The sequence below is a fragment of the Chinchilla lanigera genome, unplaced genomic scaffold (genome assembly GCF_000276665.1).
Source record: "Chinchilla lanigera isolate Chin_1 unplaced genomic scaffold, ChiLan1.0 scaffold00102, whole genome shotgun sequence".
Classification (NCBI taxonomy): Eukaryota; Metazoa; Chordata; class Mammalia; order Rodentia; family Chinchillidae; genus Chinchilla; species Chinchilla lanigera.
The window spans coordinates 4,579,779-4,598,426 of NW_004955503.1; positions in this window are offsets into that span (position 1 = coordinate 4,579,779).

Consider the following 18,648-nt stretch of genomic DNA (forward strand, 5'->3'; position numbering starts at 1 on the left):
AATCTTCCTCAAAAATAAATAAAGGAAAGAAGGGAAAGGAAGAAAGGTCAAAAGGAAAGTAGGAAAGAAAATAGGAAGGAAAAAGAAGAAAGGTGAAAAGCACAGTAGAAAGGAAGGAAGGTAGCAAGGAAAAAAGGAAAGAAGAAAGACAAGAAGGAAGGAATAAATAAACCAAGTATTTAATGGTTTGAATTTTGCCAGCAGCTCGTAATTGGTCAACATCTATTTTCACTATTTGCATTAGTTTATTGAGTTGTTTGATATGAGAAAGTAAGTAGACTAGAACCCCAGAAGTAATATGAGGACCCTAGCACTTATTGAGCTGCTACACTAGCTCCAGTTTTTGAATGAGGCTTCGACACACAATAAAAGCCTTTAGGGTCTGGGGATTTAGCTCAGCGGCAAAAGCGCCTGCCTGGCAAGCGCAAGGTAGTGAGTTCGGTTCCTGGTACTGGAGAAAAAAAAAAAAAAAAAAAAAAAAAAGATGGGTTATGTACAGGTACCAATTCCTCACAAACAATGTAAACTTTATGTACAAATATGTACTGATAGCAAATATTTTAAGAAAGGTACAATGAATTCATTTCGTAAGAGGACACATATATGGGATTTTTAAATTTTCTTTCTGATTTGACCATCAGTTCAGTCTAATTAATTACATTTGGATAATCAGAATTTGCATTAGATAGATAACAGTCAATACCACAATATATGTCTAGATATATTTTCACTTATTTTTTCTTAATCAATTGCTGACTGACAATGGAACACTCACAGAAAAGCTTCTTTGGATAGAACATCAGTTTTAATTTCTCATTTGCACAAATACAAGTCAAGAATTAACAAAATAACTTAAGGGGATAGTGTATTACTCCGGTTCATCTTACCTGAAATTGACTCACTAACTCCATGTACAAGGAAAGCTGTGTTTCTCAGTAGTGATTATGGTGCTGATGTAGAAGAACATAATAGATGGTGATAAATCTTTGTCAAACAGAAACAGAAGAAAAGAAAATTCGTACAAGGCAAACAAAATGAGTACATATTAATCATGTAGATATTCTGCTTATTGTAGTGTTAATTGTAGTATTAATACTTGCAGGGCATGGAATATGGTTCAACAAATAATTTGGCATTGGTGAGAAAATTCCAATTATACTCAGAATGGAACAATTTGGAAAGATTGTAGGAATAACTGACAGCCATGTCACAAAACATGTTAATATGAAAACTATCCTTGTGTCATTCACTGAAATTGTCTCATTTTATCTTGAGCTGCTGTTGAACTCAAGAGAGCATTAATTTTAAGATACAGAGTTATTTTTTGAAGGCTCCATAAGCTAGTTTTATGAAAAATCTCTAAACAATGCTGCTTATAATTACATGACTCTCATAATAGTCATGTTTATATAAATACATAAATGATTTCTACATAAAGTTAAAAGTTTTAATGCCTATTAGTTAGTTGATTTGTGACAAATACCTTCTTTCTGGAAGTGCAGTATTGACACAAATAATAAGTTTCAATTAGTGACAGAGACTGATTTTTGAAAGAATTATTGACCATATTAAATTTAATAATCATAAAAACTAGTAATTAGCAATGCTTCTCACATTGAGCAATTTGAGTATATTACTTTGATTTAACTTTTTCAGACAACTGCAAACAACAAGAAAAACATGAATTAAAATATTTGAAAATCATTATTAGAGAATCTTTAAGAAAAATGTAGCTGTTCTTATGTAGGAGGACCAAATATGCAAAATTTTAGGAAGCTGATAGACATGACAAAGAACAAACGCTATTGATTTTTTATAAAAGCTAAATTAAGAAAAAATCTATCCTCTTAAATGTGCCACCAAACAACTATCTTTGAGAATTTTAATGGATAACTAGGTTATTCAACCTTGTGTTCATATTTTTAATCCTACGAGAAACACTTTTGTTTCTCCCTTAGACAGCAATTGCCTTTCCATCAGTGCTACTGAAGTTTTACTGATTTCCACCTGCAGAACTTAGTGACCTCCACATTGGATATTGAAAGTACGCCAATTTGAATCTTACAGATTTCAAGGGGCAGATGAAATTGAATTATCAACTGTAAAATAGATACAATTAAATTGGGTCTGAAATTCCGTAAATGGAATTTTCCTAATTGGGGATTCAGTAGTTTTCATTGCCAAAGCAACTGGATTTTAATAACTAATATATTTGGAATGATTTCTTGTAAAGACATTTTACAGTTGAAATTTTATGAACTGTGAAAGTACAACTTCCTTGAGTCTTGAGGAAATTTTTTTTTAAAAATTAAGAAACTAAGTGTAGAATTAGAGTACAATGTCAAATTGATTGGCTTTGGGATCCACACATATAATTCATGGAGTGCACATTTGGGTGTGTCTGAGTGGACTATGGAGGTGCAACTTTAAGGTCTATTTTGAAACCCTGGCCTCTATCTTTGGAACTGTTCCACTCCTAATTTCCAGCCACCATCAACTAAGTAGTTTTGTTTCTCCACATAACTCCTGGTTGAACTTTCTGGCTTGAAGCCAGCTAATCATGAACTGAACCATTTGAATTATAAACAAAATTAAATTTCTCCTCCTTTAAGGTGTGGGTGTTTGGTATCTTAATCCACTGATGGAAAAATATATGATATTAAAAATCCCCCAAAGTGCAGTCATTGTTGTTGCTATACCCCACCATATTGTTTAGAAGCCTTTGGAACTTGTTTTGTGGGAAGAGTTTGGAATGGTTTGGAGATAGAGGCTAGAGACATTCCTTAATGGTGCAAGCAAATTTTCATGGGTGATTCTAGAAAGAGCTCAGAAGACCAAAATGCTGATAGGAATGTGGACAGTAAATATTATATTTAGAAGGTTTCAGTTGGAAACAAATACTTCATTGGAAATTGGAGTAGAGGTCATATGAATTGTACTTTCAGAAAATTTGAATAATTTTTCCCTTTGTCTTGAGACTTTATAAGACATTGAGAATAAGGATGGTGAATACATTGACCTGGTAGAGGAAATTTCATAATTCAGTATTGAAGCTGTGGCATGAGTACTGCTGGTGGTTTTCAGTCATTTACAGTGGGAACTGGGGACAAAAGGCAGGGTGTTTGAAGAACTTAAAATTTACCCCAATGGAAACCAGTTGTGATTTTTGGGCCTAGATATGTGGCTGCCAAAAACATTATTGGCATGAGAATTAAAACAACTAGATTGTATAAGGACAAGAAAAAATACCTTGGGGTCACCTCAGGAATCACCAAACCCCACCCATCACAGGTTCAAGGATGCAAATATGTAAAATTTCCATTTGAGAAGAGAGTCCCTGGGATAACTTTTCCAGAAGGGTCTCCTAGTGAACTGATACTCTGCAAATTATTTTACTGTGATCAGCTATTCAGGCATTCAAAGGCTATTCTGCCCATAGTCAAAGAGTGCTTGGCTAATGCTCCTGCTGAGAGCAGAGATTGAGATCCTCAATGTAATACTGGTTTTGCTATCATCTAGGATGCAGCAATTCCAAGATCAGTGTCTTACCTTCTTTTGTCATTGCTGAGACAAAATATCCAACACCCAATGTTAAAGGAATAAAAGTTTATTTTGTCTCACAGTTTGTTCAGGTTTAAGTCCATAATCCGTTGGCTCCAAGGTAGGGTGGCAAGACAAACGGTCATCACAGACAAGAAATGGTTCATGGTGGGCAGAACAGAGAATGTACAAGGCTCCAAGTGTGGTGAATTGACAACTGGTGGGCAACTTGTAACGCTCATCTCAGGAATCACCAAATCCCACCCGTCAGAGGCTAAAGGTCACAAATGTGTAAAATTTTCATTTCAAAAAAAAGTACCTGGGACCACTTCCAGAAAGTTCTCCTAGTGAATTGATACCCTGCAAATTAATTTAGAAGTTCTCCTTGAGGGTCTTCTACTGGATGTAGAAGGTCTACCTGAGTGTTGCTGCCAACAAAATTAAAAGGAGAACTGGAGAAGAAGAGGGGGACTATTGGTTCTCCTGGAGGAGCTTGTCATGCTGGCTTTCCTGACGTGAAATAGGTATTATCATTGTCAGAAGAAATTTGTACCTCGTTGTAGATGAGGATAGCTGTGGTATTTCTCGGGGTAGCTCTGCTTCTTTGAGTGGGGCTTCCTGGATCCAGTGGAGATCCCTCAGTCTGCAGGCACAGATCCTTCAACCCACTGACACAGACCTTCTAGCTTCCTCTACTGAACTTCGGATATTCCCAGCACATATCCAGGAATCAGATTTCCATGAAACATTGTTGTGGGCTCTGGGTCTCCAGTTGGACTCATGGGGGGCATTGCTATGGGCTATAGGTTTTCAGCTAGATTCATGCAGGACATTGCTATATAATCTAGGCACTCACCTGGATTCCTTGGTTCTTCACAGTGTGCACAGATTTCCTGCACACTTTTGTATTTGACTCCTTGGATGACTTATTATAAAATAATGCTATAAATAATGTGTTCTGTATTAAATTGTTTCCCTTGCAAACCCTGACAGCAACAGCAAGCAAGCAAGCCAAAATTGATCACATGAGTCTTCTTTCTGTAGTATATAGTCTCACTATATAGTTTATGCAGAACATGTAGCCCTGGCAATCCTCTTACCTCAGCTTCTCAAGTACTGGAATTACAGTTATGTGTTACCACACACCACTTGTCCCTATTATTTTTGTCCAGGCTACCTACCCTTAGGGTGGATAGCACTTACACTGAGGTTGGAGCATGTGTAATCCTATCGAACTATGCCAAATGAAACAGTGAACTAATTTACTAATCATATACCCTTAATACCACATCACACACTCTAGATTGAGCCACCTCTGACAAAGCCTACCTACGACCACATGAGCTTTGGGGTTGCATATAGACACAAGCCATAACAATCAGGAAGGTTGAAAGATAAACTAGAGGCTTTTATAGGTAAATGGTCACAACTAGAGACCATACTCATAAGTGAAATAAATCAGACATGGATGTGCAAGCACTGCAATGTCTCACTAGTGTAAAACCTGAGTTAATAAAATCTTGGAGGTATGACAGACATTGTGAAATGAAAGGAAAATGCTCAAGGGTAAAAGGCAACTGGGATGTGAGAAAAGAGAAGGGAAAGAAAGAGGAATTTTGTATGTATGTATATACAGGATAGTTAACATAGTTGATCTAATGGCTTTTATTTCTTTGCTGAAAGAAACAGTAAATGAGTCCTTGATCGATCAGTACTGCATGTCTCTATTTGTTTTCAAGAGAAACCACTTTGAAGATATCAATATGTAATACAACAAGCATTGTTAATTTCCTACCACTTTGTTTATAACTCTGTATTGTTTGTATTGCTCTTTTGCTATTTTGTAAAAGGTTGTCTCTCTGTTAATGTTTTCCTCCTTCTATTTAAAAAAAAAAATCAGGAAGTTAGGCCTGTCAAATAAATACATTAAAAATGTTCAACATCATTGGTCATTCAAGAAATGCAAGTTAAAACAACACTGAGATTTCATCACACTCCAGTAAGAATGGCTATCTAGAAATTTACCAACAACAAATGCTGGAAGGGCTGTGGGGGAAAAGGAACTCGTCTCCACTGTTGGTGGCAAAGTAGATGAGTGAAACTACTTTGGAAGTCAACCTAGTGATTCCTCAAAAAATAGGATTAGAGGTCGCATTTAACCTAACCACTCCCCATCTGCATATTTTCCCAGAAGAATTGAGAACATTATGCCACAACAATATATCTGCACCATGTTTATAGCAGCACAATTTATCATATGAAAATTTTGGGAACAACCCACATGCCCATCAACTGAAGAGTATATAAGAAAAGTGTAGCATTTTTATACAGTGGAATATTACTCAGCTATAAGAAAGATAAATTTGAGGCTTTTGTAAGTAAATGGATGAAACTAGAGACCATTCTCATAAGTGAAATGAATCAGAATTGTTTGTGTAAAACACCATATTGTCTCTGTAATATAAGAACCAGAAAGAGTAAATAAAATTGAAAGGTATAATAGATATTGTGAAAGGGAAAGAAACTGCTTAATAGGAAAGAACAACTGGTGTGAGGGAAAGAAGAAAAGAAAGAAAGAAGGAAGGGAAAAGTATATATATATATATATATATATATATATATATATATATATCCACACACACACATGAGATAGCTAAGATAGAGGAATGGGCAGTCTGCAACTGCTCTTTAAGTGGCCTGGGTCTGGCTCCTGACACGTTCTGAACTGACTAAGAAGCAGAACCAGGCGGGCTGTGACCCGCTCCCACCACCACGGTTCCCAGCTGAAATTCGCGGAGTCAGGTATTTCCCATCTATTTCCTGGGGGCAGAGTGGGCGATCCAGAACCCCGTCACCATTACAGTCTGAGTCTCTGCGCTCTGGGCAGCCACGGAAGACAGGAATTCTTCACTCAGAAGCCCAGGGGACTGCTCTCAACGGGGTTCGTGTGAGGGACCTCCCTGCATGGGCCTTGCAGCAAGTGAGCAAGTGCTCCAAGAGCTGCTGGTGCCATGGATTTACTCTGTGTTTTACTTGACCTAGACCCCCTGGGAGAGTTGCAGGCATGGGCAATCTGTGATTGCCCTTGGTCTGGCCAGCATCTTGTTCCTGTATGTGTCCTGAACTGACTGGAGACACAGAATCAGGTGGTTCACAATCTGTCGACTCTGCAATTCATGTCTAGGTTTTGTCTGTACCCTAAACTGCCTGGGAACATAAGTTCACTGAACCAGGCTTGTCACACCAGTGCAAACAAAGCCTGGGTTGTGCATGTGCCCTGAACTGAAAGAGGACCCTGGATCGGATGGTCTGCCATCAGCTGACACGAATGCCCGTGTCTGAGACCTCGGATAACTAGATATAAAGCAACAACTGGGGGAAAACCCCAGACTAAGTAGAAATTCTCAGCGGACACTGAGGGGCAAACCTGACCAACAGGAAAACTAGGGACACTAGCAGCATTTGCTCTGCAGCCACTGAAGAGGGAAACTGAGCGTTATTCATCTGGTAGCAAACATGACATAACAGAGGACTAAAACACAATCCCAGAACTCCACACTACTCAGAACAAGTCCAGGAGAAATCGAAATAGGACAACTTGGTAAACACATGCCTGAAATAGCTGAAATCATTGCAGTGGAAGTAAAAAAAACAACTCCATAAGGACATAAAAGAGATGAGATCAGAAACAATCTCTGAGGCAAAAAATGAAGTGGCAATAATAATGAAAGAACTGCTCAAAATGTCTGAAGAAGAACCATATAAGAAAAAAGAAGAACAAAGGCAATAGATGGAAGTGTTAAATGAAAAATATAGAAAGGACTTAGAATGCATGAACCAGATTCAAAGAGACTTCCAGGAAAACAAAGCTTCCACTGAAAGCTGCAAAAACTGCTTGAATGAAGCTGAAGATAGAATCTCAGACTTTGAAGACGTATGGTAGCTAGCAACCGTGAATGAAAGGATCTTGTAAAATCAATAATGATGAAGGAAAAATCAATTCAACAGCTGCAAGATGAGGCAAACAGAAATAATGTACGACTAAGAGGAGTCAGTGAAATAGCAGGAGGCAACACAACTGAGATAAAAAGAATATTTGCAGAAATAACAGCAGAAAATTTCCCAATTATGGAAACAGAACCTGATATACAGGTAAATCAAGCATATAGCACTCCAATCAACCACAACCAAAATAGAACTACACCCAGACATATAATAGTCAAGTTCCCAAATCTCCAACAAAAGAACAGAATATTAAAAGCAGCTAGAGAAAAGAAACAGATTACCTATTAAGGAAAGCCCATCACAATCACAGCAGACTTCTCAGCATAAACCATCCAATCGAGAAGAGCTTGGAGCTAAGTATTACAGGTCCTGTGACAAAACAGCTTCCAATCAAGACTGATGTACCTGCGAAACAATTCATCAAATTCAATGGAGAAATAAAATATTTTCTCAACAAAGAACAATTGAAGAACTTCAGGCGTGCCAAACCACCATTACCAAGAGTACTAAAAGATATTCTAAACAAAGAAAAATCTGACTGCAATTTTAAGAGCAAAAGTAGAAAGGAAACGTCAAGAAGAGCAAGTAAGCAGGTACAAAAAGTAGGACACCAATGCAAGTAAATAACACAACAATGATAAACACATATCGGTTATAATATTAAATATAAATGACCTCAATTCTCCAGTCAAAAGAAACGGACTGGCAGAGTGGATTAAAAAACAAAATCCAACGATATGCTGCATACAGGAAACACATTTTACTCAAAGGAAATCCATAGACTAAAAGTCAAAGGATGGAAAAAAATCCTCCATGCAACAGGAACCCAGAAAACAGCAGGTGAAGCTATTCAGTTTGCAGTCCATGTGAACTTCAAACTGACAACAATCAAAACAGATGAAGATCACTAAATACTTGTCAGGGGAAAACTGCAAGAGGATGAGATAACAATCATAAACATGTATGCACCAAATATCGGAGCTCCAAAGTACATAAGACAAATCTTAATGGGCATGAAAATCCATATAATTAAAAACACTGTTGTAACAGGGGACCTCAACACCTCATTGACACAAAAAGATAGGTCAACTGGACAGAAAATCAGCAAGGAAATAACAGATCTGAACCAAAGCTGCCAACAAATACACTAAGTAGATGTATACAGAGTGTTTTGCCCCACAACATCAGAATACACATGTTTTTCAGCTGTACATAGGTCTTTCTCTAAAATAGACCACATTCTAGTTCAAAGAGTATACCTAAAAAATGCAAAACAATTGAAATTATCCCATGCATATTATCTGACCATAGTGCAATTAAATTAAAAATTAATGACAAAAGGAACTCCAAAGACTCCATAAACACTTGGAAATTAAACAACAACCTCCTGAACAACAAATGGATCACAGAAGAAGTTAAAGAGGAAATTAAAAAATACCCACAAACAAATGCAAATGTGGATACAACTTACTGGAATATATGGGATGCAATGAAAGTAGTCCTCAGAGGGAAATTTATAGTGGTGAGTTCACACATAAAGAAAACAGAAAAAGAACAAATAAGTAGTCTAATGCCACATCTCATACTTTTAGAACAAGAAGAAAAAGTCACACCCAAAATCCAAAGAAGGGAGGAGACTATAAAGATTAGGGCAGAAATTAATGCAATTGAGACAAAGAAAACCCTCCAAAAAAATAAAGGAATAAAAGAGTTTGTTCTTTGAAAGAATAAATAAAATTTTTAAACCCCTAGACAACCTTATCAAAAAAAGGAAAGAAAGAACTCAGATTCATGCAATAAAGAATGAAAAGAATGAAACTACTACTGATTCCACAGAATATCAGAAGATCATTATTACCTACTTTGAAAATCTTTATCCCCATGGGACAGAAAACTCAGAAGAAATGGACAGATTCCTAGATATGTACGAATTAACAAGATTGAGTCAAGAAGATATAAAATTCCTGAACACCCCAATATCAATTCATGGGATTGGAAACGTGATTAAAAACCTACTGACAGAGAAAAGCCCAGGCCCTGATGGATTTAAAGCAGAATTTTATAAGAAATTCAGAGAAGATTTAATATCAACACTCCTCAAACTCTTCAATGAAATTGAAAAGGAAGCAATTCTCCCTAACTCATTTCTGGAGGCAAGCATCTTACTGACAACAAATCCAGAGAAAGACCCAACCAAGAAAGACAATTACAGACCAATCTCCCTAATGAATATAGATGCAAAGATGCTCAATAAAGTAGTAACAAATAGAATGCAGGAAATCATCAAGAAAATCATACATCATGACCAAGTTTTATTCATTCCAGGAATACAATATTGGTTCAATATTCACAGATCTGTAAATGTTATACGCTATATCAACGGAGCCAAAAACAAAAACCACATGATCATCTCAATAGATGCAAAAAAAGCTTTCAACAAGGTCCAACGTGCATTCATGATAAAAACTCTACAGAAAATAGGAATAGATGGTCTTTACCTTAACCTGATCAAAGCCATCTATGACAATCCAACAGTCGACATCACTTTAAATGGACAAAAACCTAAAGCTTCTACTTTAAAATCGGGAGCAAGACAAAGATGTCTGCTGCCACCACTTCTGTTCAATATAGTTCTGGAACCACTAGAGAAGACAGAGAAATAAAAGGAATAGGGATAGGAAAGGAATAAGTAAAACTATCACTCTTTGCAGATGACATGATACTTTACATGGAAGATCCCAAGAACTCCACAAGAAGACTCCTTGAATTAATCAACAAACTCAGTAGTGTACCTGCATACAAAGTCAACACCAAAAAATCGATAGTAGTCTTATACACAAACAACAAACAGACTGAGAGAAAAATTAAGGAAACCATACCTTTCACAATAACATGCAAGAAATTGAAATATTTAGGAATCAATCTAACAAAAGAAGTAAAAGATCTATTCAATGAAAACTACAGTACTCTGAGAAAAGACATCGAAGAAGATTTCAGTAAATGGAAAAATATTCCTTGTTAATGGATAGGAAGAACCAACATTGTGAAAATGGGCATACTGTCAAAACTGCTGTACAGATTCAATGCATTTCCTATTAAACTACCATTAACATGCTTCACAGATCTCAAGAAAACATGCCTTAAATTCATCTGGCACCAGAAGAGACCCAGAATAGCAAAAGCAATCCTGGGCAACAAGGACAAGTCAGGTGGAATCACAATCCCTGACCTGAAAGTGTACTACAAATCTATTGTAATAAAATCAACCTATTACTGACTAAAAAACAGACCTGAGGATCAATGGAACAGACTGGAAGAAATACCCAGAATAAAAAACACACTCAGCCACCTAATCTTTGATAAAGGGGCCAAACAAACTCACTGGAAAATGATAGCCTTTTGAAAAAATTGCTTTGCCACCTGCCAAAGACTGAAAATAGACTCAAGTCTATCTCCACGCACCAAACTCAAGTCAAAATGAATCACAGATCCCAATATTAAAACAGAAACTCTAAATCTATTGGAAGATAAAGGAGGTAAAAACCTTGAAGACATAAGGGTAGGCAGACAGTTCATGAACAAACACCAAACTGCACATGAAACACTTCCAAGAATCAACAACTGAGATCTCATTCTACTGAAATGTTCCTGCCCCTCTAAAGAAATCACTAGCAGAGTAAAAAGAAAAGCCACAAACTTGGAAAAAGTTTCAGCTGATTGTCCCTCAGACAAAGGACTTCTATCTAGAACATATAAAGAATTAAAAAGTATCAGCCCCCCCATTCAAAGACTCAATCCAAAAATGGGCACCTGAGATCAATATACACTTCTCAGAAAATGAAATACAAATGGCAAATAAATACATGAGAAAATGTTCAACATCATTAGTCATTCGAGAAATGCTATTAAAACAACATTGAGATTCCACCTTACCCCAGTAAGAATGGCTAGCATGAAGAAATCAACCAATAACAAATGCTGGCGAGGCTGTGGAGAAATAGGAACCCTTCTCCACTGCTGGTGGGAATGCAGACTTGAGAAAGCACTGTGGAAGTCAGTCTGGAGATTTTTCAGAAAACTAGGTCTAGAGGTCCCTTTCAACCCAGCTATTCCCCTTCTGGATATTTTCCCAGAAGATCTAAAAACATCATTTCACAGTGATATATGTGCACCTATGTTCATAGCAGCACAATTTGTAATTGCTAAATTGTGGAAGCAGCCCAAATGTCCACCCACTGAGGATTGAATAAGAAAATTGTGGTACTTTTATATAATGGAATATTGCTCAGCTGTAAAGAAACATAAATTCGAGGCTTTTATTCATAAATCGTCACAACTAAAGACCATACTCATAAGTGAAATAAATCATACCTGCAAATGCAAGCACCCCATTGTCTCACTAGTGTAAAACCTGAAAGAGCTAGTAAAATCTTGGAGGTCTGACAGACATTTTGTAATGAAAGGAAAATGCTCAAGGGTATATGGCAACTGGGATGTCAGAAAAGAGAAGGGTAAAAAGGAGAAACTTTGTATGTATGTATATACAGGATAGTTAACATAGTTGCTCTACTGTCTTCTATTTCTTTCCTGAAAGAAACAGTAAATGAGTCCTTAATTGATAAATACTGTATGTCTCTATTTGTTTTCATGAGAAACCACTTTGAAGATATCAATATGTCATACAACAAGCATTGTTAATTTCCTACCAGTTTGTTTGTAACTCTGTATTGTTTGTATTGTTCTTTTGCTATTTTGTAAATGGCTGTCTGTTAATGTTTTCCTCCTTTTATTTTTAAAATAAAGAAATGATAGCTAAAATTAGTGTATTACTAATTTCTAGTGGTTTTTTGATAGGAGCAGTTAATGTTTAATTGTTTGATCAATCTTGCATACCTATATCTGGTAATCTGAGCAACTATTTGAAAATAACAATAAGTAATACCTCAACCTTTGTTGATTTCCCATTATCTTGTTTTGAAATTTTATATTGGTTTTATAGTTTTTGTGTTTTATTTTTGTCTTGTTTTTGTTATTTTGTTTTGTTCTCTTCCCTTTAAAATAAAATTTTAAGAAACCATTCAGAGGAAGGCCTGTTAAGTGAAGCAAGGAGCTTTTGAGGGGCTGATGGATAAAGCTATAGGAATGAAGCCAATGATGCAGTGGAGACCCCAGGAAATCAAAGATTCCATGAACATAGAGTATCTCCTAAGAAAAACTGTAATCTGTTATTGGAATTAGTCCAAAAGAGAGGCTGTGTGGACTGCAATATACAAAACCAAAGGTGTATGGCCATACCACCCCTTTGAAATTCATATTTTCCCATCATGTGCTCTGTATGCCAGTTTGTGGAGCTAGAGGAGGAATAAATGTTTGCATGGCTGGATTTTGGTCTTACTTTGATCCTAAACTTTTCTATTCCCTTATTCCTTCCTTTGGGAATTAGAATGTTTGCACTGTGGCATTGCCCCTTACTATTATGTAACTTGTTTTGGGGTTTTAGCAGAGGCTCATGTCTAGGAGTTTTTCCTGATTCTCAGAAGAGACATGGACTAGCACTTATGAAAATTTTGAAACTTTGGAGACTTAAGCATTGTGTGACAGTTTTGGTTGTAAGAAAGTGTTGGAGACCACTGCTAAGTGGCTCTGAGCAGAATTTAATATTAACCAACTGGCTTTCCACGTTCACTTGTGAATCTGTCCAAGGCCTATGCTCCTTATCTGGAAATGGCAGACTCATAGTAAGTGAACCTCTGTGAGTCATAATCCCTACTACAACCTGTAGTGGTGGATGAATCCAGAAAGCCTCAGAGGAAAAGATCACAGCCAAGGACACCTGGGTCAGATCTCAACTAGATGAAAACTATAGCCTCAGGCATTTCATTTTTCAGTGGATTAACTCCATACCTTTATTAGAGAAGTCCTTGAGTGGTTCTGCCCTTCTTGAGTACTCCCCTCCCTTCTTCTGATAAACAAAAATGTATGGGCCACCCAGAGAAGGTCGTGGTCTTAGCCCAGAGAGAATCTTGAATTAAGTGAGAGGACTTTGATCCTCCTGGAACCCTGAAATCATTCCATTTGCCTCTTTTTATTTAGCCTTCACTGTACACTCATTCAGGAGATTGTAGACCTGATCAGCCTGCAATAACTAAGGGATATTATTTACCCATTAAGAAAGTCTGTTGTATTATGTTAGGAAGAATTATAAAATTTTAAGTGTGGTTTAAGGAGATGTGTTTGGATGTGAAATTGAGAAAGGTTTGGATGTAATAGGGTGAAGTGTCATATTGATTTATTTTGGAATCTCTCAAGGTGATTGGTGGTATAGACTTCTGGGTATGTCTAGGTGGGTCATAGGGGTGTCACCTGGTTCCCTCTCTTCCTTTGTGGCACTATTGCTTTCCCCTGACTCCTGTGAGCCATGAACTAAGCAGTTCTGCTCCACCATATCCTTTGACTTTGAAGCTTCTCTTTTGGAACCAGCTGACTATGCATTGAATTCCCTCCAAATGTGAGGCAAATTTATTTCCTCCTCCTTTAGACTGTGGGAGTTTTGTCCCAATAATTGAAAAGTAACTGGGGCTGGGTATATAGCTCAATGGCATACGTGCCTGCTTGGCAAGCACAAGGTCATGAGTTCAATCCCTGGTACCACAAAAGAAAAAAAAAAAAAAAGAAAAATAAGTAACATACTAGGTAATTAGAACTTGCCATCTTTGGGTATACCTTTGTACTTTACCTGAACATAATGACATGGTAGGTCTTATATTGGGTTCAACACTGATTCAAGAAAATGATTCAGAAAATAATTGTGTTATATCACTTGTACTCTAATTTTGTAATCTAAGATTATCTAGTGCAAAATCTATCCATCAGCAACACTAAATAAGATATCAGAAATATATTGAGGAAAAAACATAAAATTTCCAATAAAAAGAGTAAAAAAAGAGATTAGAAATAGTTCCTAAAGTAGTAAAATTATTGCACTTATGAAAAACAAAATTTGACAGTATCAAGCACAGTTTTATCTCATTCACTCTGTGGATGAAATGGAAAACATATACTGCTTTTTGATAATAAAGTTAGTTTTCCCATTTTCATTCTTGATTTATAACTTCAATCTGACATTCAGTTATTAACAATCTTAGACAGCCAGAGCAAATCTACAGAGAGAATGAAAAATAAATGATGTTATAAATTCTACTCAGAATTAACACTAAACCCTTAAGATGTCAAGTTATAAAAGGTTAATTTTATCAGGTACAGCATTTTGTAGTACAGCTTTGGGAAACTACAGAGAAAATAAATTAGTCAGACACTGTTCATTTTAGGGTATTATGAATAGCTTGTGCATCCAGCTTTTGTATCTTTCTCTGATAAAGCACATAGAAAATTTCAGAATTTATTCTTGTAGACTCTGAATGGGTGTCTCTGATTATTTTAATGTTTCTTTTAAAATTAAGTATAATGTAATCACATCGTGAATCATCAGTGTTGGTGAAAGAATTTGTTATTCATTTTATCATGTTGAAATGCTCCATTACTCATTATATCAGTTTCAAATAAAATACAACTCTTCTGTAACATAATGCTTATTTATTAAAATATATTTATCTTGTCTGGTATATTAACATGTATTTTCATAAAATACAAAATTTTGGTAATAACTTATCTTAAAATTACAGGAGTTATCTGAAACCTTTGAGACAATTTAGCAAAGTATTAATCTTACAAATTTACTATGCTGATGATATTCTTCTAAATACAGAGAAACTTCATTACAGCATACCTGTAGGGATCTGTAATCACTTCACAGTCCTTACAAAAAACAAAAATGCATTCCTTAACATCAACTTTACAATGACATTTAACTTTAGCCATCTTATTTCTTTTTTTATCTGCTGAAAATTTCAAATACTTCCTTTTGAAAGAGTTCAATTTAAGGGGTGTGTTCTAATCTATACTGCAGCCAAATAATATATTGGTTGTCTATCTGGCTTACCCTTAAGCAAAAAAGATATAAAAGTAATTAATGCAGTTAATCTGAAAGAATTTTATTTTATACTTGATGTGTTTCAGGAGTTTGAGGATATGGCTTGTGGAATGTGTCTGATATGATTTGGACATGCTGGCTCAAAAGGAATAGCTGAAATGCTATTAGCTGTACTTAATTGGAGATCTGGTCAGAGCTCAGAAGACCAGAACTCTGATAGAAATCCTGCTGGTGAAGACCATGATCCAGAGGTTTCTGCTGTGAAAAAGTGAGAGAGGTGACCACTTCCTAGAGTGAAATTGAAGAACTATTGGTTAACTGTACAGCTAAGCTTCCTGAGAAATTTGGTAGTTATGATCACAGCTATGTACAAGTACCATTATAATATAACATCAGCAGAGGATAATGGTACTAGAAAGTCCTTCCATAGTTTCCCACTCTCCCTATGCACTGCTCTGATTCAGATTTTGTTATCATTTCACTTGGTGATGAGAACTTTTCCTGTAGAAATACTATAAAAGTAAATGCAAAGCTTTGCTCAGGGTTCTCAGAGAGACATAAAAAATCATGGCAGTGTCAGCAAAATAAATTCACACTTTCCTCTTAGTCTGTGCCAGCATGATTTGTTTTGTAAGATATCTTGTTAATTTTTCTGCTTCTGAAAGACTACATTGTTTGCTGGACTTCAGAAAACATGTGTTATGGCTTGGGAGAAATTTCATCTGCATTTTGCTCAAGTCCAGAGACCTTGCTGAGACTAAGATTAAGAGTACTGGACTACTTAACCTGACAGAAGAAATTTCAGGGCACTCTAATATTTAAGTTGTGGCATGGCTAGTTTTGGGAGCTGTTAGCCGGACTACGTTGAGAATCAAGAGTAAAGATCCTAGCAGAATTATTTAAACTGTTGTGATTTTGGCCAGAAAGGAAGCTCCAGTAAAGCTGTAGATGACAAAGATTGAGAAGAAAAGATACTGAATACTGAGAAGGAATAGGAGAATAGAAAAGATAGCCTGAGGACATTGCAAGAAGCACTAGGACATCACCCTTTGCAGTCTCAAAATTGCAAAAGTGAAAGAACTTGCTTTGAAGTGAAAGCCCCAGAGAACCATGTTTAGAATGGTAGCAACTGCAACATGTTCCTTAATTGCAGCAACCTAGAGAACTTGTTCCTCAGAATTGGATTCACAGAGCTCAGTGATCCAGGCACTCAAAGCCTACCATCAAGAGAGGAGGAAGTCTGGCATCTGCACCAGTTGGCAGCAGACCTTCACATCACCCACGTACCACTAGCTTTTAGTGCATGCAGAATGGAAGAGGTATGGGATCAGGAAGGCTTCCCTCCAAATTTCAGAAGGGTTGGGATGTCAGGTAATGTGCCCATGGGAGAGTAATTTGTGATGCTCTGAGTATAAAGTCAAAGGTACAGTGAAGCATCCAGAAGTTGGGAGAAGCTAGGAATGTGGATAGCTTCTTCTGTTGAGGAAAGCTGCAAGAAGGGAGACCTTCCAGAGCTGACCCAAGATAAAAGCCATGAGAGCTACAGTCACCTGAACTGACATAGAGGTGGAGCTACGCAAGCCCCTTGGAGTTCACATCTTGCCACAGATTGCCTCAGACACTGCACATGGAACTTCAGGACTTAATGTTTGCCCTCCTGGATTTTGGACTTACTTTGGTCCATTTCCTTTGTATCCCTGTGTTTGTAGTTTTTAGAATGGAAATGTCTATTTTTTGCCATTGAATATTGGAAGTGTTTAACTTTCTTTTCATTTGTATGGCTGATCACAGCTAAGAGTTTGCCTGAAATCTCAGAGGAGACTTTTGACTTGGAGTGTTCAGAAATGTTAAAATTGTTAAGACTTTGGCAACTCTTGGAAATAGACTAAATCCTTTTTGCATATGGGAAAATGAATGAGTCTGTGGGCCCAGGGGCTGAATGTTGTAGTTTGTGTCTAAATATTCTCCCAAAACCCCTTGTGGTCATAGGGTGTTTTTGAAGGTGGCTTAATTTACAGCTTGATTCATAGTGCAATGCTGGTATTATGGTTGGGTGACTGCTGAATCAGTCCACTGATTGGATTTATACCACCCTAATCCTGGTAGACTAGATATAATATAAGGGACAAAAAGTGGCTTGTATTGCTCTCTAGTTGTTTTTGTTGGCTTTTGCCACCTTGAACTGTTGCCCCTCTACCATGTGCCTCCATACCTGAGAGCAGGTGATTATAGCCTGAAACCTCTATGAACTGTGAGTTAAATAAACCTTTCCCCCTTTCACTTTGGGTGTTGAGTATTTTGTCTCAACAATAAGCAAAGTAACTAAGAACAAGACATATAAAATACATGAGAAGAAATGAGAAAACCTTCAACTTCTCTTTAAAACCACCAATTAGTAGATGAACTTGTAATAAGAGGTTGAGAAACCACGCCAAAATAGAAAAGCAAATGATTTAGGGTAACTTTTACAGTCTGGTGTCACTTCCCTGTGTATATATGTTGCTGGCACATATTACTTCAGTTACCTGTATTAATTTTAAGACTTATTTGAAAAAAAGCTTAAAGACCAAAATAAAACATAAATGATAAATGGAAGAAAAATAACATTTAATGAATAACAGGAGTTATTAAATTAAAATTATTTTTCCATTGCATAAATTCAGAGACTAAGGTTCAGAAAGTTTATGTACTTTTTTTATGTCATACTAGTAGTAATTGGCTGAATAAAATTTCTAACATGTATATGTTGCTCTTTGGTCTGTACAAAATCATGCTACATTGATAACTGGAAGGGAATTGTGAAGAATGTAAAGATAATTTTACATTTTTCTTTTATCAAGAAAATAAATATAAAAATATTGAGAATAATCTATAGAGAATGCACTGTTTAATGCATATTTTCTATTACCATTTCTAACCTCATTGTTCTCATAAATGTAACATGAGATGTCCTTTGCTAATACTATAATTGCTTCAAGGTCTGATACTTTGTCAAAAAGTGAAAAGTGGAAAATGTAGTCTTAAAAATCTTCAGAGAGTGTAGGTATAAAAAAGGAATTATTCAGTTTAATATATATTTAACAGGATATGAAAGTGAATCATATACTTCTCTG